Source organism: Panthera leo, chromosome B3 (assembly GCF_018350215.1).
Source record: "Panthera leo isolate Ple1 chromosome B3, P.leo_Ple1_pat1.1, whole genome shotgun sequence".
Classification (NCBI taxonomy): domain Eukaryota; kingdom Metazoa; phylum Chordata; class Mammalia; order Carnivora; family Felidae; genus Panthera; species Panthera leo.
Genome location: NC_056684.1, coordinates 85338897 through 85363939, shown reverse-complemented (window position 1 = coordinate 85363939; position 25043 = coordinate 85338897). Strand labels below are relative to the sequence as shown.

Sequence of the window (25043 nt, the reverse complement as noted above, 5' to 3'; positions counted from 1 at the left end):
TTCTTCTTTAAGCTTTAAATAATGGCCTCATGCTGAGTTACAAATAAGAGAGATTGGCTGCCTTGCCACAGAAATGCTATTTTTCTTTGACAAGGACGTGACTCTGTAAATTTTTCAGAACACCACATTCAGGTGAGTTGGAGAAAGATAGTGGGATAGAATTAGTTTTGAGAATTCTCTGGTCATTTCCATGAACTGAGATTATGCAGTTATGAAAATAAGGAGGTAGAGAATAAATAACAAGAAAAACAATGTTGATGATGATTTTGTGAGTATAAGAGACAGTGTTAGAAGTTTGTTGAAGAGTGATAGAATCATCACACAAGCCACACTGGGCCAGAAAAGGCCACGGGTGTTGAGGAGGGATTTTACTCCCCAATATATCTCAGCACCGATTCTCCTCGCCACTATTACCGCTACTATTACTGTCCCTGCCTTTTCAGTTCATTTTAGCCATTTTTGCCCATATGACTACACCCAAGTGGTAAGCTCTGGTTACCTGGGAAGCTAGTGGTAAGTGTGTGGAAACATGGAGGTGGGTGCCCATGAAGGCCAGTGACTCACCACCTTCCATTCACCAGTTTCTGTCATTGCCTCCTCCCTCCCCCCTCCCCCCACCCAAATATCATTTGCTCTTTCAGCTGGCTTCAAATCACTCCTGTGGAAAGTGTCTGAAAAATTTAGATTTTGATTTAGAACACATGAGCATGTTAAGGAAGCTATTGCCAGCAATCAGAGCCACTTGTGACATCACATCAATAAAAGACATTCAGGTGAGAGACAATAATGACTATAGGTATTTAGCCCAAATGTATGTGAGTTTTAACTCTTTAAATGCATTTCCTTTAGCAGCTACTTGAAATACTTTATCAGTGAAAGTCTTGACTCAGCAAACATACATGTAAGAACGTGGGTAAGTAGACTTATACACCTTAACAAAACGATGGCTTTATGTGTATTCCCTTTGTAATTAAAATTTTTAAAAAAATATTTATTTATTTTTGAGGGGGGGCGCAGAGAGAGACGGAGACACAGAATCCAAAGCAGGCTCCAGACTCTGAGCTGTCAGCACAGAGCCCGACATGGTGCTCAAACCCACAAACTGAGAGATCATAACCTCAGCCAAAGTAGGATGCCCAACTGACTGAGCCACCCAGGTGCCCCACTCCCTTTGTAATTTTAACTAAATATTGCAGTAAGTGGTTCTGATTTTAAATACTAAGTATATGGGCATTTATTACATACAATATGAAAATACTTCAGGGGTCTTATGATTAATGCCATAGTATTTAGGCACAGTTTATAGAGACTTTCAAAGACAAAAGGCCCAAGCAGATGATGAAACACATGAAAAAGATATGTTCTTAATGTTCTCAACCTGGGACTCAATCCAGACTTGCTCATATCATCCCAGGTCCAGCTCCTGGCTTATCAGGAATGTTCCCAAGCAAATATTCTCTGCACCTGGCCCAAGGTTGCCCTGTGGATTAATCTCTATGGTAGGGTTGATAGAGAAAATACAGCATGCCAGCTAATTTTAATTTCAGGTAAGTAAATCATAACTTACAGCCTAAATATATCTCAAATATTGCATACAACATACATAAGGCAGACATATGCCCTAGCTCCTATGTGCTTACTCTCTGAGACAAGATACCTCGCAGGTTTGAAACCCTCAAATCCAGAATTTCAATCTAGCCTAATCGTTTGATTCTCCTTTTGGATACTGCCTCACCCTCTATTGTTTAGGCTTGCTTTCTCTAAATGGACCATTTTATTCATAGTGCATATTTTCAAATATTTTAAACACTAGTAACTGGAGAGAGACATTAGCTACTTTGGAACAATTATAATAGAGTTTTAGATAAAATTATAAAACTGACTTTATTCCCCACCTCCAGCCCCCACCCCACCAATTTAGATTTTTCAAAGGCATGTCTTTAGGATTTGATGCTAGATTTAAAAGTGTGGACAGATGTGGAATAAGATAGAAGGGCTCCTTTCAGACTAAGTTTGTACCCCTGGCTTATTCTCTTGGAGTTGTGATAAAGATAGCTACTCAAAGATTTCATTTGCAATTTTTGGACTCAAGTCAAATGCCACCACTACTAAAATCCAGCAACGAAGGAAATGGAATAGCAGCGTGGTAGAATAAATAAAAAATGTAGAGCTGGCAGATTTGGGATTGAAGCCTGGCTCTGGACCCGAACTAGCTGAAAGATCCCAGGAAAGTCCTTCAGTTTCCAGAAACCTCAGTTTACCCCCCAATAACATGGGGATCATAGGGCAACTATTAAGAGAGATACTGTGGATAGGAATGATTTGGAAACTTTAAGCCCAGACTAGACTAGATGTTTGCAGTGGTGATGATGATGATGATGATGATGATGATAAAAATGGTGGCCAAAAGATGTAAAGAGGCATTAGAGAAAGTCAGTTATTAAAGAGATACTTTAATTTAGATTCTGAAATGTTTACTTCCTACTCAGTTCACAATAATTATATACATAAGAGTATTGTTCTTATATAGGTTGGAAAAAGGAAAAACACCCAATAACACCAAAGTCAGTCCAATTCCATATACTTTTGGAAGAAAGCTTACTAAAAGATTTTGAGTCAAAAAATGAGATGTTTAGGGTAGAAATATTTTATTTAAGATCACATCAAAAAATGGATAACAGAAAGGCACACTGAGAAACACTTGTTTAAAGCCTTTTACTTTTATTTTGGGTCAACAGTCATTCAACAACCAGCCTATTTATTTTGTAAGAGCCTCAGAAATATTTATTATTATTATTATTATTATTATTATCTAACATAGCAGCTGGGAGTGTTCAATACACAGAGAAGGCTTTCATGAGGTACCAAGTATAACCATTTGCCCAGTGGTAAAGCAGAGGGAGCAAAAGAAGAGATTTGACCAGAGGTCCTCTCCTTCCCTTTAGCACTTCCACTCCTCACTCAAAGAGAATGCTGAAGGCTACAGGAGGACTAAGCCATGAGGGCACTGGATGTCAACTCTGACTGAAGAGTATTCATCCTTGTTTAACTTTATCTCACTTTTATTTATTTATTTTTTAAAATTTATTTGTTTATTTATTTATTTATTAAGTTTCTTAAGATTATCAAATTTATCTGCACCTGTGTGCAAGCGGAGGAGGGACAGAGAGAATCCCAAGCAGGCTCTGTGCTGTCAGTACAGAGCTGGATGTGGGGCTCGAATCCACAAACTGTGAGATCATGACCTGTGTTGAAATCAAAAGTTGGCCGCTCAGTGGACTGAGCCACCCAGACACCCCTAATTTTACTTCACTTTTAACTGCACAACCAATACATGTGTGTTACAGAAAATTAGAGAGTGTAGATAAGCAGAAAGGTGAATAATGTAACAGTCACCCCTAACTCTTCCCTACAGAAATTTGGAATACTCATTTGGGTTGCCCTATGTCCCCACATGTGCAATTAAACCATGAGGGATCAGAATTTATCCTACTTCGTCTGAACCCAGCAGAGAAGCCCTTTCTGGTGTTCTGCTCTGAGGGATTTCTTAACAAGTACATTTCAACCAAGGCTTAAAGTGGTAGAGTAAGCATAAGCCCACTAATGTTATTCTGTAATGACAGGACAGGATAGAAATTAAGCCACTAGATTTAAAAATTACACTTCTCATACTTTCTTTATCTCCCTTTGTAGAACTCCCTAAATTTCTGAACAAAAGACAACGCTTTCCAGCAGAGATTCAGAATATAAATGAGTGCTAAGAGCCTTTGACGTCAAGGGTTCACCAAATCCTGAGCTCCATTTCCTACAGAGTCTCAAAGTGTTTTTCTGTCACTTACTTCCACACTTGGTCTTGAGTCTAAGTGAGATGGAGTCCCAGCTCTAGGCTAAAAATGTCCCCACCTCTAGAATTCAGAATCATCTAACCTTGCCTGAGACAAAGAGGGGCGGAGAGTCAAGTGGAAAAAGCACAGCTCAGTTACAAGCCATAGTGTTGGAGCAGAGTAGTGACTCAAGTACCTCAGGGTCAGTCACATTGGCCCCAGGCCCAGATTTCCATGGACTCATTTCTGGGTCCTGGAAGAGAGAGAGGACTGTGAATAGAAACTAGAAGACCCATTTTTACCCAAACCTCTTGAGACTTCGAAGAGCTAGCCAATATTACTTTGGTAACATCTGATGCAGAGAGAATATGGAAAGGTATTCTCCATTGTGCCACAGACCTCTGAGCAGCATTGGCCCATCTGGTGCTCTAGGGGTTTGAGGTGGCACCCAGCATAAGTGCAGTGGTGGTGCCCAGAAGAGGGGTGGATGCCCTGGTGATAATGCAGAGGGCAGTGGTTCCCAGAGAGGCACAGGCATGGGGAAGCCCTGAAAAGCAGTGGGACCTAGCAGGGAGACAGCAGCATTAAGTTTAGAGTAGACATGGTTGTACCTGCAAAATGCAGTGGTACCTAACAGAGCATAAAAGCATAAAAATGGCATCTTCCACAGTAACTATAACCAAGCATAAGACACAATCCAAGGTTGTGTGCGTGCGTGAGCGCGCGCGTGCACGCGTGTAAGAGGGCAAACTCTAGAGCGGGCTCCATTTCAGCTATCATACCTATTTCCTCTTCCCTAAAACCAGTCCCATAGGTTGTTACTAAAATAATAAAATGATGGTCTTTCCTGGCATTTGACTAAGCTACTCATAGACTCAAAGTCTTCCTCAAAGCCTATAGAACTTGGATTGGATTCAGGCGTCGCCACTTCCCACTCCAGAATTTCTGGGCTAATAGTACTATTTACCTTGTATGGTTGTTAGGAGGATTACAGTGTAGTACTTGAAAAAGGCTTAGAACAGCACTGGGTACATGTTAACCCTCCTCAGTATGAAGTCTGGTATGAATGCTGTCTAAATTTGCCTCCCAAACAGGCCCCATTTGCGACCTAGTGCGTGGTGAGAGAGACTTACGCTTAACTTGTGACTCATAATTTACTAGCTGTAAGTCCTTAGACAAATTAATTGACTTCTTGGTAATGTGAAGTAATCCCACAAATATGAAGCACATTGTATGCCAGACATTGTACCAGGTGCTGTAGACCCACAGACGGACAGGCACCTTGAACACCACCTTGCTGCAAAGCACTCAATGCCTGGGGGTGGGAGGCAGGCAACTAAATACACAAAAATAATAGAGCTGTAAGGATAGCACACTCATCCGGCTTGAGTTAGATCAATAGTTAATAGATTAATCAAACAAGTCAATAAAGTGGAGAATCATTAAAAAAATGTTATCTACATGCTTTAATTGTTCTATTTCAACATAAACAGTTTAGAGGTTGCCAGGGAACCGGGGAGGGGAGAATGAGGAATGATTACTTAAGGAGTGTTTTTCTGGGGTGATGAGAAAGTTTTGAAACTAGAGAGACTTGATGGTTGCACAACATTGTGAATGCACTAAATGCCACTGAATTGTACACTTCAAGATGGTTAGTTGCATGTTATGTGAATATCACCTCAATAAAATATTATATAAATGTGCATTATTTTACCAATCTTTCAATGTATGGCTAAGGACTCTTCTTGAGGTACATGCCTAGAACTGAAGCACCAGGTCATCTTTCTGGCATAAACCACACCCAGAAAATATATATTATATATTATTTCCAGTTTTAATTTCTTTAAACTGGGCATCATCTTCTTCATCTTAAAAATATTAACCACCTATTGCTTATAGTGTTACACACTATTTGTGGAGAACTACATAGATTTGATCACTGCATTTTAAAAGTTTACAGTCCAAGAAAGACTGATGCAGGCATGCATGCTTAAGATTCACCAGACGTACTATACCAGTACATTTCTGAGAGCAGCCTGCTTGGTTCTGTGACTTCCTCCCCGCTTTCCCTCTTGACCCTTATTACCTTCCTGGCCCCATTACCATATTACCTTCCTGGCCCCCAGCACTGCCTCACGTCCTCGACCACCGCCCCCCCCCCCCATTGAATACCCTGCCCTTGATGAGTGGGGGTGGTGGGTGGCACTGGTTTGAAGAGCTTACCAGATCTCCCAGAGCCAGCCAGCCTGGAGTTGTGTTTGCAAACACAGGCCCTGACTGTGGCTGTCAGACCTCCCAGACACTATCTGCTGCCCATCTGTCACCACCATCTTCAGGTGCCGTGTTCATCTGGCTGGGCTGCCTACTACCACCCTCCACTGCAGCTGTCCCCAGTACCTGCCTCCCTGACACCACAAGAAAGCACATCTAGACTCCAGGAACAAATGATCCTTATCTGCCTCATTCCCACTGAAGATACATTACTCACAACAGCATATATTTAGTGAGTGCTCACTGTCATTCATTTAATTGTTGGCTCTTTCATTCCTGGCCATGACAAGGGATATGCTATAACCTACTCCTGAAAAGATTCGATGACACGTGTGGACAAATGTATTAGCACATTATCACTGGAATCAAAACTAATGCCCCCTGTGGACCCAGAACAGGCCTACAGGAGAGGAAAGCAGAAAGCAGAAAACCTACCTGCCTCACTGCTTCTGTGCCAAGTCCAGGAATGGTGTTTGCCTTGCTACATCTGTAAGCCAGCAACAAAGGAGGAGGCCATTAGAGGTCAAGGTCTTGTCTTAAGAATATTCATTAAAATAAAGGCACTGACTTCATTCTTAGGCAGATTCTCATCCTGTGGAGTATCTAGTCCTTTTGACTCATATTTTTGTTCTTCTTGAGTCTGATCTGGATCTGTTCTAATGTGTTTCAGCTATGAGGGTAGTGGAAGTAAATTAAAAAGAAATTTAAATAGCTTCCCATCCCCTAAATTGGTTTCATACTAATATGACCCTAAATCTGAAAGTTTTTGATGATCTGGCTACTGCAGTCATCCATATGAACTCTCTTACTGCTGACTGAGAGTTAATTATCATCAAATACCCATCCACCGAGAGTCAGTTACAAGTTGGGACAACTGTAGTGAATAATACAAATGTGGGGTGCCTGGGTGGCTCAGTTGGTTGGGCGGCCAACTTTGGCTCAGGTCATGATCTCGCTGTCTGTGAGTTTGAGCCCCGTGTCGGGCTCTGTGCTGACAGCTCAAAGCCTGGAAGCTGCTTCTGATTCTGTGTCTCCCTCTCTCTCTACCCCTTCCCTGCTTGCTCTCTTTCTCTCTCTCTCTCTCAAAAATAATAAAAAACATTAAAAAATTAATAATACAAATGCAATTTATTTTACTGTTTACTCTCTCATGTCAGAGTGATCAGCTAGTAAAACAAAAATTATAGATAAGTACTTAAAAAAATTTTGTTTGTAATGTTTCTGTCCCATCCATATGAAATTTAAACTTTTTTCAAATTTAATTTACTAATAATATACCCTGTGCCTGAATCACATAATTACGTCCTCTGCCCACTTACCCATAAATGTGTTTGAATTGGTAATGTTCATAAATATGTTTGAATAAATTTTCATATGGTTGAAGATGATAACAGTTTCCCATTTGTGGTGAATAGTCTTTTGTTTTTATTGTTACTTTGTTGTTTAGAAGTTTAAAATTTTTTATAACTACATTTGACCATTTTATTCCACTTCACATTTCTTTTCTTGCTTCAATTATAAGAAGATTATCACCTTAAAGTTAATTAAGGGACTAAAACCCCTAATTTTCCCTGAGGATTCCATTCCCCACCATCCTTGAGATCTTACACTGACATTCTCTGGGCCTGGGAGTCCACGTCCCATAACTCTTCAATATATTATTTTCACAAAGGTTGAACACTTGTGTTATGACTTTATTGTTTTAAATTTAATTTAATTAAAAATTTTAAATTGAATTTTATTTTATTTTTTTTAATTCTCAAGTTAGTTAACATACAGTGTAGTCTTGGCTTCAGGAGTAGAACCCAGTGATTCAGCTCTTGTATATGACACCCAGTGCTCATCCCGAAAAGTGCCCTCCTTAATGCCTGTCACCCATTTAACCCACCTCCTACCCCCATCAACTCTCAGTTTGTTCTTTGTATTTAAGAGTTCTTTATGGTTTGCCTTCCTCTCTGTTTTTTATTTTTCCTATGACTTTAACAGAGCAGTTACCTACAGAGTCCATTGTTCACCTGTTTATCCTGGATTTAGAACTATTTCTTATGTTTGCTGATGTCTGAGAGGCTATGGCTTACTTCATTTATACCCAGGTTGGTATACACATTCACTCATTTCTTCATTCATTTACACATTTATTTATTCATTCACTTTGTTATTTGTGGCATACAGATGCATATGTAGCCCTCAGTGAGCCCTGCTTTCTGGTGTTTACCCATGTGTGTGGGCAGGACATATGACTTGCTTCTAACCAACAGAATATAGTAAAGGTGATGAAATGTCCCCTCTGTGATTGATTACATAATAAAGACTCTGTCTTGTTGGAAGACTCAATCTAGAGAGTGTCCTTGCTGGCTTGATGAGATAAGCGGCCATGTTGGGGAAAACCCCATGGTGAGAAACTGTGGACAGTTTCCAGACAACAGCCAGGAAGAAGCTGGGATCCTTGATCTTAGAGCTGCCAGGAAATGAATTCTGCCAAGAATGTGAGTGAACTTGGAAGGTATTTCTTCCCCAGTTGAGCCTCCAGGTGGGAACACAGTCCAGATGATACCTTGCTTGCAGTCTTGTGAGACTGTAAGTAGAGGGACCATCTAAGCCATGCCTTCACCTGTAGAAACTGTGAAATGATAAATGGCTATTGTTTTTAGCTACTAAGTATGTGTTAATTTGTTGTGCAGCTATAGAAAATGAATACACTGTGCTGTGCTAACTACCATATAGGCCTTCTCTCAGTACCTGAAGTAGCCTCATGAGCCTGACACTAATATTATTCCCATTTTACAGATGAAGAAACTGAGGCTCAGGAACTGAATGCAGAATGTCCTGCTCTCAACCACTGAACTATCATGCTATGTTTCATTTTTAATGTATTTCATTATTTCACAAATTCAAATTTATCATGGTTTAAAACTTATCTCCTGAACATGCCAACTGTATTTACAAAAACCCCTACTAGGCACACCTAGTACACAAAATAAATGTTTTTATAAATGCAACATTACAAGGAACTTTTATTTTGTGCTACATTTTTACCATGTATCTCACAGAAATAATATTAGATTCATGAATAGAAAAGTTTCTATTTTCTGTTAAAGTAGTGATAGACTGCATCACTAAAATAGTGATAGACTGTAAACTATTTAGAAGGGAGAATAATTATGGCTGATATAAGCCCCAGATTCGTGGGAATTGATTTGGGAGTTAAAACAGTCAAGTAAACATCCATTAGAATGTGCTGGATCTTACTGCAGGACAAAAACGTTTCATCTTGGGTCCTACCTTTCCCATTTATGTTCAGGTATAGGGAAACATTAGGAAGTGGGGAGATTGAGAAATACTTAAAAGAAAAACAACAACAACTAAAGTCCTATTTGGATCAGTGCTCTGAGAATCTGAGATAGGATTATGACCCCACTACTGTGTCTTCTAATGAGAGCTCTTTCTATTCTGCATTTATCAGATGTTAATTATTCATACTGCATGATTGATGATTTTGGAGTCAGAGATTCACCTGCAATATTTGGAATACTGGTGGAGGCCTACATCAACACAGAATTTATAAAGCAGCTGGTGCTAGTCAAAGCTAATGATGGAATTTCAGTTTAATAAAAAGACCCCCAACTGAGCACACCATCTTGAAAAAAGTATACTTATCGAACGGCTTTCAATCAGTTCAAGAGAGACACCTTAATTGGGAAGAGGAAAATTTGCAGAGTAGTTTGTCATTGTGCCAATTCTAGATCAATAACTGCATGTCTGCTCTTTGGGAGACATAGCTTTTGCTTTATATTGAGTAACCACATTGACTTCCTCTCCACTTGGGTACACTGTTTCATTTGATAATGTTACATGATATCTTCTTTTAATTCACCTCTGTGTCTTCATAATAAACATGAGCAAATGTAGACTTGTGATTATGAAGGTCAACTTTTTACATTTTTAAAATAAATTTTATATTTTTGCCACAAGAAGGCAATGCTTATAGAATTTTGATATTTTCAAAATTGTTTTATTGGAAAAAATCACATGGGTAGAATTAAATTATGGTGGTTTAAGTAAAAGAAGAATATGATGAGCAATGATGATTTGGATTCATATAAAATTATTCTGGAGAATACTGTACAGAATCATCTACTAATTAGAAACAAAAATAAGGACACCGGGGTGACTCAGTCAGGCATCCAACTCTTGATTTTGGCTCAGGTCATGATCTCACGGTTTGTGAGCCCCACATTGGGCTTCCCACTGACAGCACAGAGCCTGCTTGGTATTCTCTCTCTCCCCTCCCCTGCTTGTGCTCTCCCTCCCTTTCTCTCTCTCAAAATAAACTTTTAAAAAAGAAACAAAAATAAAATGGATTTACCTTTGGAAGAAAGGATTTGGAACACTAAAGAATGTAACTCAGTCATCAAGTCTTAGTTTCCTTATTTGTTAAAAGGAGATACTCATTCAAACTGATGGCTTTCAAATTGGTCTAGGTGGTACATTAGAGGGCATTATGGAGCAGGCAGGGTAGGAGGGTGATGAAGGTGATGGCCCAATGTGAAGATCAAGGCAAAGAAGCCCTCCCAAAGAAGGGAGGGCTCTAGTTCCCTTTTTCACTTAAACCAAGGCAAATCTTTGCTTTCCTTCCTTTTCTTTCTCTTCCTTCCTTCTTTCCTTCCTTCCTTCCTTCTCTCCTCCCTCCCTTTTTCTTTTTCCCTTCCTTCTTCTTTTGTTTTTTTCTCTCTCTCCCTCTCCCTCTTCTGCTTCCTTCCTTCTTTTCCTCCCTCCTTCCAAAGTTTATACATATTTATATCAATATAATTTAACATACAGAAATCGCAAGTTTCTGTATAATAGTTCTTTTTGAAAAATAGGGTTCTACTGATAAAACATAACTTGAAAACCATTGAGCTAGACAATTCTAAGTCCTCTTCCTTCTGTGAATTTCTTCCTTCTAATAATTCTTCAATTACTTCTGGGATTTCAAGATCCAGAAATGAAACAGCAAGGGAGATTGAAGATATTTTAGAAGACACAACAGATACCTATTTTGCACAAACTATAATTCTACTAAAAGCTATAGGTGAAGTGGCATCTTACAGACCCCTACAGAGATATGGGATTATGACTAACAGGTCTAGGTTTTTTTTATTTTTATTTTTTTGAGTTAACTACATAGAACAGAGCTGTGGTCTTTTAAGCATTTAATCTACTAGATGATGTTCAGGTAGAGTGACAGAATTATGGCCTAATTAAAAAAAAAAAACAAAAGTTTCTTGCATTTAGAGAATCATATACCGTTAAGAGTAAGTGGGAGACTCTGAGATCATTTCTCTCATTTTATACATTCACTTAACCATTAAATTAATACCTTTTTTATTGAATTTGAGTGTGTGTCGGCCAGTGTGTTAGGTGTTGAGGTTATAGTATATTGTCCCTGTCCGTAGAGGAATTATGTTTTAGTGGAGGAAACAGCAATGAAACCCACAATCATACACATAAGAATATAATTACATATTTTTATGAGCATTATTAAGTAGAAGAGCAGGATCCTCTGAGATCACGTGTTAGAGAGTACAGGACAACACTAGACTGTAGAGAGTGACAGTGACTTGCACTGAGCTGAGCACTGCAGAGCTGGCACTAGACTCAATCTCTTGTTCTCTGTCTCACCGGCTTGACTGAGAAAGTTTAGGTTAGGTGATGGAAATCCAAAATCCATGAGCTCCTTTCCTGGCTTCTCTATTACTCTGAATTGTTGGGCAGCCTTGAGAGACACCTGAATATCTGCACTAAGAATGGAATTGTCTTCTTTGGTGAAGATCTCTCTGCTTATAGTGTGGTTGACTAGAGGCTGAAAAGGATTTGCAGCGGTAACAAAGTCCATGATTAAAGAAAAGAAATTACTTAGTATCTATAGAAAGACTACTAATTATTAAAACTTCCAGGCTGCATCCAAGTTCAACAGCTTTTTGGAGTCTGCTTTGTTGTGAAATGAGTGGTTTTGTTCCTATCGAATGTCCATCAAAATGGACACCAATTTCCATTACAAACTTAAAAAAAAAAGTTTTTGTTTATTTTCGCTTCAAGTTTTAATTTAAATTCTAGTTAGTTAACATCAGTTAATATCAGTGTAATATCAGTTAAAGATTTTATTATTTTATTAAAATTTTTTTAATGTTTATTTATTTTTAAGAGACAGAGAGAGAGACAGAGCATAAGCAGGAGAGGGGCAGAGAGAGAGGGAGACACAGAATCTGACGCAGGCTCCAGGCTCTGAGCTGTCAGCACAGAGCCCGATGAGGGGCTTGAACCCATGGACCACGAGATCATGACCTGAGCTGAAGTCGGACACTTAACCAACTGAGCTACCCAGACGCCCCTAAAGATTTTATTTTTAAGTAATCTCTACACCCAACATAGGGCTCGAGCCCATGACCCTGAAATATATGAGAACTGAAGTCGTTTATAATGTTCAATGGGACAAGTGATTGACTTCCGTCAATCTAAAGCCTATGTCATAGTCAAGTACAACTAGTTTGAGATGTTTTGTTTGTTTTTATATATTTTTATTATATTCAGCAATTATTCGCACATATACACTATATATAAATCTTTGCATTAATGAATAAATGGGATTATAGCATACATGTTGGGGTTTTTGGGTGCAAACTACTTTTTTTTTCCTTTTGTAAACCTCCTCCCTCCTCTTCTGTTTTCCTGCCATCCCCAACCCCACCACAACCCATGCTATCAAACTAGCTTGTATCTTTGTACATTTTTTACCCATGCTTATATAATCCTATGCAAAAATATGTATGTATGCAGAAGGTATATGTATTCCCATACATGGGTTTTGGGGGCCATATTTTAGAAATCATAGTAAATACCCTTTCAGATCATATTATATACCCTTTGTCCTACATTTGTCTTTCTCGCTAGGAAATACCTCAGGAGAAGGTCTCCAAGTCAACTGGCATAGTTCCACTTCATTTTCTACTACTTCTGTGGTGTAGATGTACCACGGATTGCTTCATTTGCAGTTTTCTGCTGTACTGAACAATGCTGGGATTAACTCCCTGGGTCATTTGTCCTTGGGTCCTGGGGCTCTTACTTTGATAGGATAGCTTTCTAGAAACGAGAATTCTGAGCCAAAGGGTGTGGCTATTTAATTTTAATAAATGCTGCCAGGTTGTTTTCCAAAAAACATTCTAACAATTCTCCTTTCCACCAGGAATGACAGCGTCATTTGTCCCTGCATCCATACCAAAATGGGTATTACTCTTTTTTATTTTTGCCAGACTAATGGGCTTAAACTCGTTACTTTATTTTCCATTTCCCTAACTACTAGTAATTTAAATCTTTTCATGAATTTGTAGGTTATCTGATTTTGTTCCTCTGCAAGTTGGCTACTTTCTTTTTATTTTGGGCTGTATATTGGAAGAACTCGTTGCATAATGATCTTATATCTCTCATTTGTGTCAAAACTTTTTCTAAATTTCTCATTTGCTTATTTTTGTTCTCATTTGAAATACATATTTTAATATACCTGAAAGTGCCTATCTTCTCTCTTACAGCTTCTAGGTTTATTGTCTTAGTTATGAACAATGTCCCCAAACATGTACATTCTTACAACATTTTTATTGTTTGGTTTTATTTTAATTTTTTTAATGTTTATTTTTGAGAAAGAGAGAGAGTAACAGAGCGTGAGCGGGGGAGAGGCAGAGAGAGAGGGAGACACAGAATCCAAAGCAGGCTCCGATCCCATGAACCGCGAGATCATGACCTGAAGTCCAGAGCTCAAGTGACTGAGCCATCCGGGTGCCCCTATTTGTATGCTTAAGATTTTAACCCATCTAAAGTCATTTCTGTAAGGGGGTTCAACTTAATTTTTCTATACAATTTAAAAATAATCCACCCTTTTGCACTGAACTGGTCTATCACCTTCATCATATATTAAATTCTCATATATTTCAGGATCTATTTCTGGATTCTGTATCCTTTCTACTGATTTATCTATTCTTATGCAAATATCTGATTTGTTTTTAGTGCCTTTATGAGATTGTCTGATATTTGATTATGGATGTTATGCCTAACTATTCTTCTTTTCTTTCTATTTAAAATATGACTGGATTGGGGTGTGTGGGTGGCTTAGTTGGTTGAGTGTCCGACTCTTGATTTCAGCTCTGGTCGTGATCCCAGGGTTGTGAGATGGAGCCCGGCTAAGATTTTCTCTCCCTTTGTGCCCCTCCCCCCCGCGTGTTCTTTCTTTCTAAACTAAAAAATATAATATACAATTGGGTTATCTTTTGCACTGTTGGTGGATAAGCAAACTGGTGCAGCCACTCTGGAAAACAGTATGGAGTTTCCTCAAAAAGTTAAAAATAGAACTACCCTATGACCCAGCAATTGTACTACTAGATTTTTACCCAAAGAATACAAAAACACTAATTCAAAAAGATATATGCATCCCTATGTTTATTGCATCATTATTTACAATAGCCAAATTATGGAAGCAGCCCAAGTGTCCATTGATAGATGAATGGATAAAGATGTGGTGTATATATACAAAGGAATATTACTTAGTCATAAAAAAGAATTACATCTCGTCATTTGCAACAACATGGATGGAGCTAGAGAGTATAATGTTAAGTGAAATAAGTCAGTCAGACAAAGACAATACCATATGATTTCACTCATATGTGGAATTTAAGAAACAAAGCAAACGAGCAAAGGAAATAAAAAAGAGTAAGAGAAAGGCAAACCAAGAAACAGATTCTTCACTATAGAAAACAAACAGATGGTTACCAGAGGGGAGGTGGGCAGGGGCATGGGCAAAATAGGTGGAGGGGAGTAAGAATACACTTGTCATGATGAGCACTGAGTGATGTGTGGAACTGTTGATCACTATATTTTACACCTGAAACTAATATAACACTATGTTAACTGTACTGGAATTAAAATTTAAAAAGGAGAAAAAAATACGATCAGGTTATATTTTCAGGCATTTGTCCCTTTAAGTAAACTTTAAGGCCAATAAGTGTAAGCAAAAGCTGTGTCTCCTGGACAGAAGGTTTAGGAGCCAGAATAATGTGCTTCATCTTCTTCCCTATCTTGGTGATGGCAGAAGCACTGATGAGATGGAATCTTCTTTTTGCCTGGGTTCCTAAGTGACAATGATGAGCAGAGCCACCCTCATGATCCATGTTGGACATGTAGAATCAGTGAGAAATAAACTTTGGTTATGTTAAATCACAGAGCTGTGGGGTTGTTATTGCCTATCACCTACCTCATTCTAACTGATGGGATTGTTGCAAGGCTTGGGTCAGATAATACATGGAAAAACACATGTTCTAAAGCAACTTGGAACCAAGTTACAGATCAGTAAATGTTAGGCAATATAACTAAAATTACTAGCAAATAGCAATGATAATGAAGCCACTCTCAAGTCTAGAGACAGGGCTTTCTGGCCATATTGTTTTTTTTTTAAATTTTTTAAATGTTTATTTATTTGAGAGGAGGGGGGAGGGGCAGAGAGAGCCAGAGACATAGAATCCAAAGTAGGCTCCAGGCTCTACACTGTCAGCACAGACCTGATGCAGGGCTCAAACACAAGAACTTCAAGATCATAACCTGAGCTGAAGTCAGACGCTTAACTGACTGAGCCATTCAGGTGCCCCTCTGGCCATATGGTTTAATGTCAGGTTATGAAGAAGACACATGTACCAGAAGAAATATCTGACTTGCCTGCTAAATATTGTAGCTAAAAGTTTAATGCCTATAAAAATGCAAACCATCTCACAATGATAAGATGATAGTCCATTAACATAAGGAAGGAAACTTAGAACACATTTGAAGATGATGATTTATATCAGCGATTGCAAACTAATGGCCCATTGCACCAAAAAACATGGGCCATAGATGTGTTTTACTTTGATTACAATGTTTTAAAATCAAGGAAACACACACACACACTTCTGGCTTCTCTTGGAAAAACTGGAAGACCTTGCAACTATGAGATTATATTTCTGCATGACCCAAATCTCCAGAGCTGAATCACTACATTTTCTAGTTCCCCAGTGCCCCCCAACTTGTTTTCTTACACTCAGTCCACTTTGCCCATTTACATTTCCCACAGGTCCAGGGTTGTATATGAATGTGTGACCCCTGGCTGTAGTGAATGAAAATTTGATTATTTCTTGAGTAGTAGGGTACAGTGAGGTCTGGGTCCAAAGAATGTAACTCACTATGGAAGGAAGGAAAAATAAGGTACTGACGTCTAAGCCCTTTGGTATCTTTTTGACAAAACTGGTTAGTAGAGGAAAAGACATTTCTCTTCCTGCAGAAAAGAATAAAAATAGATCTTTGATACCTCTGCAGCAATTTTCATCATCAACTCAGTTCCAGACCACATGGGATAATTGATTCTCTCAGCCCCTTCATAGGGTGAGAATTTCAGAAAAACCATTAGTCAGAAAATGAATTTGGGAAAACATTTGCAAAATCCTGTCACTTAGGAAGAATCTTGATACAACAAGGTACCGAATTGTCAATAAAACCTTCTAATTGAACCTCCCCCATCTTGTTCATTTAGAAAAGAGTATCTAACACAGAAAAGTGGTTGGACAGAAAAGTCTAGAATCCAGATTGTTCAGAGTATAATTCCTATGCAATTGCTTCGGCATTATCTAAACTCCTACACATTCATGTCTCTTAAAATCCCTCTTATGCTAATCATGTTTATCATTTGGGCTCCATTTTCATTAAAAGAGAAAACATCTTGATCCCACTACCACCCGGAAGTCTGATAACTGGCCTAGTTTTCAAAGGCAGAATCTCCCAGTAAAAAATATGCCTCTTGGTATATGTGCAACCAATAAAACAAAAACAGCCTGTACAATTTAATGTAACTTACTATAGGTTTCCATGATATCAGTAACTATTTTATTAGTGTCCTAATTTAATTCAAGATATTGAATTGCTCCAAAGTAATGACTATGTCTTCTGAATTATCAGGAATTGTCACTAGGTTTGAGAGTGGGCCATCCTTGGATCTTTGATGAGATACCTCTGTTTGCTGATTTTTTAAAGGTCATGAAGAGTTGGTTGAGAAAGAAGGGAACATGGAATATTTGATTTTAGATAATCCCAAACTCAAATTTATCTCATCAATAAAATGTCACTTTAGTTTTGCTTTTTCACTGGACAGGAAAGATGTGGAAATTTAAAAAGGCCTGAAGTAACCTCATGGACTAAAGAGAGTGAGTCCTCAAACCAGAGATGAGGACTTTTCCATCTGCATTTTTCAAAAATGGACTTCTTATTATACATATATTATATATATATAATATATATATATATATTATATATATATATAATATATATATTTAATGTTTATTTTTGAGAGAGAGACAGAGCATGAGCAGGGGAGGGGCAGAGAGAGAGAGAGAGTGAGACACAGAATCCAAAGCAGACTCCAGGCTCCGAGCTGTCAGCACAGAACCTGACACTGGGCCTGAACCCATGAACTGCGAGATTATGACCTGAGCTGAAGTCGGATGCTCACCTGACTGGGCCACCGAGGCTCCTCTCAAACACAGACTTTTTTTTTTCAGTCTTATTTTATTATTTTTTTAAAAATATACTTTATTGTCAAATTGGCTAACATACAGTGTATACAGTGTGCTCTTGGTTTTGGGGGTAGATTCCTGTGATTCGTCACTTACACACAACACCCAGTGCTCATACCAACAAGTGCCCTCCTTAATGCCCATCACCCATTTTCCCCTCTCCCCCTGCCCTCACGCCCCCATCAACCCTGTTTGTTCTCTGTATTTAAGAGCCTCTTATGGTTTGCCTCCCTCCCTCTATTTTTTCCTCCTTCCCTTCCCTGATAGTCTTCTGTTAAGTTTCTCAAATTCCACACATGAGTGAAAACATGTTATCTGTCTTCTTCTAACTTATTTCACTCAGCATAGTATCTTCCAGTTCCATCCATGTTGCTACAAATGGCATGATTTCATTCTTTCTCATTGCCAAGTAGTATTCTATTGTATATATAAACCACATCTTTTACATTTATTTATTTTTGAGAAACAGAGAGAAACAGAGCACAAGTGGGGGATGGGCAGAGAGAGAGAAGGAGACACAGAATCTGAAGCAGGTTCCAGGCTCTGAGCTGCCAGCACAGAGCCTGACGCGGGGCTCGAACTCACAAACCTGAGATCATGTGAGATCATGACCTGAGCATCTGAAGTCAGACACTTAACCGACTGAGCCACCCAGGCGCCCCGATATAAACCACATCTTTATCCATTCATTCATTGATGGAAATTTAGACTCCTTAATTTGGCTATCAAACACAGACTTTTTAAAAAATTAACTTAACTTTTAGTTTCAATACCTTGAATACCTTAGAAAACTGCATATCACTGGTAAATTTTAAAATAACCTTCCTTCTTCAAACGTAATAAGGATCATTTTCATAGACCTCCTGTATAGCTTCAAATGAAATAAATACAACAGATACATGAGATGTTTTCTATTTTCATTCTAGTTACAGCAAAAAAGTTTTTCTGGATTCTGGATATTAGCAGTTTCCTTTAAAAATACTCTGGAAACCTTCCACAAATGAAAGGAATGTGTATAGTATGCAAATTCAAAGTCTGCTGTCCTCATTTACCCAGTGGAATTCAAAATAAGCCCCAACTTGTGAACATATTAAAGCAGATTGAAATGGATATTAGCGGGATTTGTAAGGAGAAGCACTCCAGTCAGTCAAACATGCTACGCACGAGAACTTTGATAATGTTGTTTTACTGATAATTACCTGCCGCTGTCACCTCAAAGTGGGATTTCATGCAGGTTCCAGTATTTAAATATTACATTCAGAGCCAAGCCTGCAAAGACACTTATGCTGATCTGGCCACGTCCATTTTACTTCACAATTATCTGTGTCTTTTCTCATGAAAAGCAATGCAGTTAACTCTCTTTTAATTGTGTTTGATCTGTGTGAGCAAGAGAACATCAATACCACACTCTCGCTTCCATGGTCCAAGCAAGCCGGTCCTGCCTCCTCTCCCTTGCAGACATCAGCGGACACCAGAATTACTGGACAGCAGCACTTCCTGACTGGCATGAATATTCATCTGACCTCAGAAACTAGTCAGTGGGGCAAGGCGAACACCCCACACTTGATGTACATCAACTAAAAGTGGTTTAAAGGGAGAGGACCAACTTCCGTGGTCCTCCTGGGCTGCTAGTGCTTGCTGGTCTCCAGTCCTGCAGCGAACTTCCTTTTCTCTGCAACCCCAGCCCCATCCCACACAAACACACTTTTGTTCCCCCTCGTACTGAACTCCTAATTAAATTTAACAGTTTCAAGAGTTTAAACTGTATATCTTTTTAATTGTGTCCTACTTTGTATTGGCTGATGCGCAAGTCTGAAAATGGATATTACAGCTTTTTATGATATAATATCACCGTAATTGGTGCTTCATAGGCCGTGGTTGAATTCTTTTCAATTAAGCTCTAACATACAGTAACTGTTTCTCTCTGCAAATGCTGGAAAGCCATTCACAAGAGAGGACTGGTACTGCACAATTCCGAAGTACCTTAATGTGTCAAAAATGTTTTGTGAAGAAAGCTACACTGTAAATGCAATCACCTACATTGGTGTTCCCATTGTTAACTGGGAGTAAAAGTATTGCTAATTGTCCTGCGTTTTAGCTGGGTTTTTAAAGCATTATGTAGCAAGTACACCGGAGGGTCAATTTGTGAAGTGAAATACTTAGCATGCAAAGCGTAATACAAGATGCTGTGTAATACTTGACCTCTCAGCATAATAAATGTAGCAGTGAAACGCTGTGCATTCAGTATTCACTGAATAGAGCCTTCGCAGAGGAACAAAACCAGAAAATGTTCTCTTCATTCCTTTTTTTTTCACTAAGCGAAAATTATTCTTTATAATGGCCATTGCAGCAATTAGCTGGCATTTGGTAGAATAAATGTGCAGAAATAGCAATTTCTTATTTTAAATGAGATTTTGTATGGAGCCTGCAAATTACTTGAGGTATATGAATAATTGTGCCTTAGCTTTATGCTACAGAATAGGGTGTGGGTGGGTATAAAGATTTCCTATTTGCAGTTAAATGTTTAGACATTTTATTATTTTAATTTCACTCGCAGTCTGCCTGGATTGACCCTGCTTTCCCATTGATCATTTTATGTGCGCCTGGAAGCAAGTGTGCAGATGGCGGGAGACTCCCAATTAGTGCACTATGTTTTTTATGAATGTGACATGTAAGTGCAATCAGGTCTCCTCTGGAGGCAATGGCGGTATTTAGACTTTGAGATCCTAAATCAATACAATTTAATAATCTGCATGGAATGAACATTTATCAATATCCTCTGTAGTCAAATGCAATTGGAAACTTCATTAAATTTTTATCCAAAGTTTTTCACCTTATTGAAATGCATTCTTCCAGGCATTCATGATTCATCTAATTAGCCTTAAGTAGGGTATTTTTTTCTCTCTCAAAGTGATTCAGTTAATTATGTCCATATATTCATAATTATAAGGTGGATGAGTTGGGTAAAACTGAAATTATGAAATCTTCAGAGAGATTCTATGAGGTTCAGAATGCAGAATATGAAAGAGGGATGAGTAAAAGTCAGAGCAATGAAATTCTTTGTTTTAGTCGCCCTCAGCCTACTGCACCCCAACTGCTTTCTCACAGAGTTTTGTGTATTTATTTATTCACTAATCATTGGTAATCCAACAGTTTCCAAAAACTGTTTTGAGGCAAGCACAGAGTGAATGATATATATAGAAAGTAAACACTACAAATACCAAGGACACCTGACTAATGTCTTAAAAGTTATTTTTAGTTTTAAAATTCAAAGATAATATACAGTCAAATAAAGTATAAGTCATGATTATCATTCACATGCAATTACTTTAGCCAGTTTCTTACATGTTCTCCTCCCACATTTTGACGTCTTTTCTTGTGATTCTAGTCCTCCACACACTTTGCTTACATATTTTAATCATACATATTCTATATCTTAAATTTCAAGAATTTTGTTACATTTTTTCCTTCACAATTTTTCTAGTTCAAGAAGTTTTTGTCTTTAAAATCATGGTTTTCAATTATTTTTTGGGTGACTGGACAGTCTACCCCAATTTTTATTTCACCTAAGACCTAAGCACATACAAGTTTTTACTCAAACTAATATTCTTTCTATCATTGAATGATGCCAGAAATTCTTTTTCCAGGGCTATATTGAAGGTAACCCATCATCAAATGACATAACTTATGTATTAAGTCCAACCCATGATACTACAAAATTGGAAATAGCCCCAATTAATTACTGTTACTCTAATCTGGGTAAAATGATGTTCTCACATAGCAAGGAGCTACCAATCCATCACTCTACACACAAGTTATACTCCTCACAACAAGGCCCAGGGAGGGGGCTGGGTTATTATATTGCTGTCTTTATCTGATGGTTATGCTCAAGATCTGTAAACAATGCATAGCCACTGGCCAGAATTGGACATGATTTCTGTCCTATTTTAACTCCTCATGATCCACAATCATAGTTTTGAAAATGATTTATAGTAAACCCAGGTAGCTGACTAACAAGGATAAATTTAATTTTTAAAATTATATATATGAAATGAAAGAATGTGAGTTATAAAATTTTTCTAATTATTCCTTTCTTGAAATGTTCCTCTTGAAACCTTCCAAAGGAGAAGAATGTGGTGGACTAAGGGTAATATTTAATCCATATCTTTGTGAGGCATATGCAAATGCCATATATAACTGTATGAGTAAAGACACTGGTAGGTTAAAACAGAGAGAGAGAGAGCAGTGTCACCTGTGTTTTTATATTGCTATTATTAAAGAATATTGCCCTGGTCATGGTGATCACCTGAATAATTCTTTTCTTTTTTAAAAAGTTTATTTATTTTGAGAGAGAGAGAGAGAGAGAGAGAGAGGTGGAGGGACAGAGAGAGAGGGAGAGAGAGAATCCCAAGCAGGCTCCACACTGTCAGCAAGGAGCCCAACTGGGGGCTCAAACTCACAAACCGTGAGATCATGACCTGAACCAAAATCAAGAGTCAGATGCTGGATAATTCTTTTTGTAATATATTTCATGTCATTATACTCATCTAACAAATCTTCACCACATCCTGAGAGGTATATAGGAGGTTTTGTAGTTCATTGAAAAAAGAAAAAAAAAAAAAAAAGATGACACAAATAGTGAAAATCTGTTGTACATTGAACTTTTATTCTCAACACCATTGTGAGTTTTATTATATCACTGCCATAACATCTAATAACAATGTTTTCACTTGGAACATTTACCAAGGTACAAACTTTCTCTTCCAAACATGGAATAGAGCACCTATGTAGGGGCTACTTCCTGTTTTGAGTATCTACACCAAGAAAGAAACTTCTTTTCCTGTTACACCAGGGAAGTCTCAAGAAATTCCTAGAGTTGCCTTGGGAAATGTCCATGCAGTGGGCTCAGGCTGGATGACTGCCCATTTCCCATATCTATTCTTGCTCTCCTATATCCTGCCTTCACTTGGGATGAAGTGATCTTTTGGGATCTTCTCCTCATTCTCACTTCTGGTCATCCAATTCCCTCTCCTCCTAGACTTTTCAAGGTCTAGGTCAAATGTTCTCTCCTCCATGAAGCTTTCTCTGTCATCCTACTTTGAAGGAATCCCTCCCTCTTCTGAACAATGAGAGCAATTTACCTTTCTACCTTGTGGTTATTTAAGTACATTTCATCGTCTCTGCTTGACTGTAGGCTTCCTGGAATTAGGATCCATGTCTGAGCCAATTACGATGCCTTACACACCATACACATTCAATATATACCTCTTGAGTTAATAGATTTTACCATAAGATTCTGGTCAGTGATCCATGATTACAGATGGTGACCAGTTAAACAAACAACCAACGAAATGTAAACATTCCAGGAATGATCTCTTTTCTAGAACACAGCATTGAGCTTTTCTGGTTTTCTTGTAAGTTTCCAGACAGGCAATTTCCTGTGCCTTTGCTTTGTCTGAATCAGACAAACTAGTATGCAACTCAGCTGGATCTTTTGCTACCTCTAGGGCTGCTGTGCAAAGCAATTTAGAATATGAATTAGTTTTTAAACAGCCCTCAATCATGAACATCGCTTGGACGGAACTTTGTGAACTTAAACAAGCTGGGTAATCTTTCTAAACCTCAGTTTTCCCCATCTGTAAACAATAATGCCTTCCTCACAATTGTTTGAAGGGTTAAATGATTAAGTGCCTAATGGATAGGAAAATAGTACTATTTAGGCTGGACTGCCAAGAGGTACATGATGCCCTGTGTATTTATTGGAAAAAAGCATCCATTTCCCATCTATCTAAAATTATCTAATAAACACCAAGTCTATAAAGTGACTTGTGCCCCCTTAGAATGTGGTACTCTTTTATACTCAACTGTGCATAATGGCCCAGGATCTTGCTTATAACAACGATGATGATGATGATGATGATGATGATGATGATGATGGATCCTTCTTATTTTTAACTGAGAAAGTTCTGGCACTGTAACTGAGAAAGTTCTGAGGAATCAGGCTAATTTGTTAACTCATATCTCACTACGCTATAAAATTGGAAAACACTTCTGCCTCTAGACTATGTACAACATAAGGGCAGGGCCAAATCTTATTTCTCTGTGTATCTCCAGGGCCTAACTGGGGCCTGGCACATAGTAAGTGTTCAATAAAAGCTGGTTACATGAATGAATAGTTGAGTATGTATCTCTACTACAATTTAGCTACTTGTTTCTTCTCAACACACCCAAGAGGTGACAGGTTGAGATGTGGTATAAAAAGAAATATCATGGGGCGCCTGGGTGGCTCAGTCGGTTAAGTGCCTGACTTCGGCTCAGGTCATGAGCTCATGGCTGGTGAGTTGGAGCCCTGTATCAGACTCTGTGCCAACAGCTCAGAGCCTGGAGCCTGCTTCAGATTCTGTGTGTCTGTCTCTCTCTCTGCCCCTCCCCCACTCATGCTTTGTCTTCTCTCTCTCTCTCAAAAATAAACATTAAGAAAATTAAAAAAAAAGAAATATCACATCCACACGTGTATACACCAAAGTGAGAGCTCATCCACATACTTATGAAATACAACTTACTCTGTTTTAAACTTGGATTATTGAGAGATGGTGTTATTGATGGAAATCAATTTCTCCTGTATTGAGGGTACATTATGTGACTAAAGTATTTTTTAAATGTACCAAGGGCTCTGAATCTTTGAGATGTAAAAAGAAAATCTGCATAATGCCTTGAGTTGGATAGAGCTTGCTGCCTCCTTATCCTGAGGGCACAATGATGATTGTCTTATTTGTGGCATTCTGGATACTTCCCTGGGGTAGGACTCCTGGAAAGATACCAGAACAAGCTTTTGTTACCTATTAAGAATGAAGACTGTGGACATATGCAGAGGAGATTTGTCAAATGGTCTCTCCACTTGGATCAGTGTCCTAGGCTTTGAACTTGTTTCAGAACAATTTCCTATAATTTGGTTTTTCCTTCCTTCAACATTTTAAACATTAAAAAAAATTCCTTTATATTGAGTAACTACAATATAAATTTAAACTGGTTTTCCCCCAGTTCTTTTCTGATGCTTATGCTCTATTGAGCCTGATTTTTCACATTGTTCAGGGTCTAAAAACTTCAAGGTACACACATTGTACATTTGTTGTGCCTAGTGAAATGGCCAGGTTCTTACAGCACCCCTCTGCCTATGGCAAAAAAGTTGGTGCATAATACAGAGTGCCATCATGGGATTTCTTACTTTGTCCCATGTCTGGTTAAAGGTAGATAAACTCTAATGGACCACAACTTCTTTCATGCATGTTTATTTGCCATTCTGGTTATCTGGCAGAAAAAGTTTATTAAA

At 38.4% G+C, this 25043-nt stretch overlaps 1 pseudogene; it reads right to left on the bottom strand.

The window, feature by feature from the left end:
- LOC122222469 overlaps positions 1-25043 on the bottom strand; it is a 144297-nt pseudogene that overhangs the window by 4163 nt on the left and 115091 nt on the right.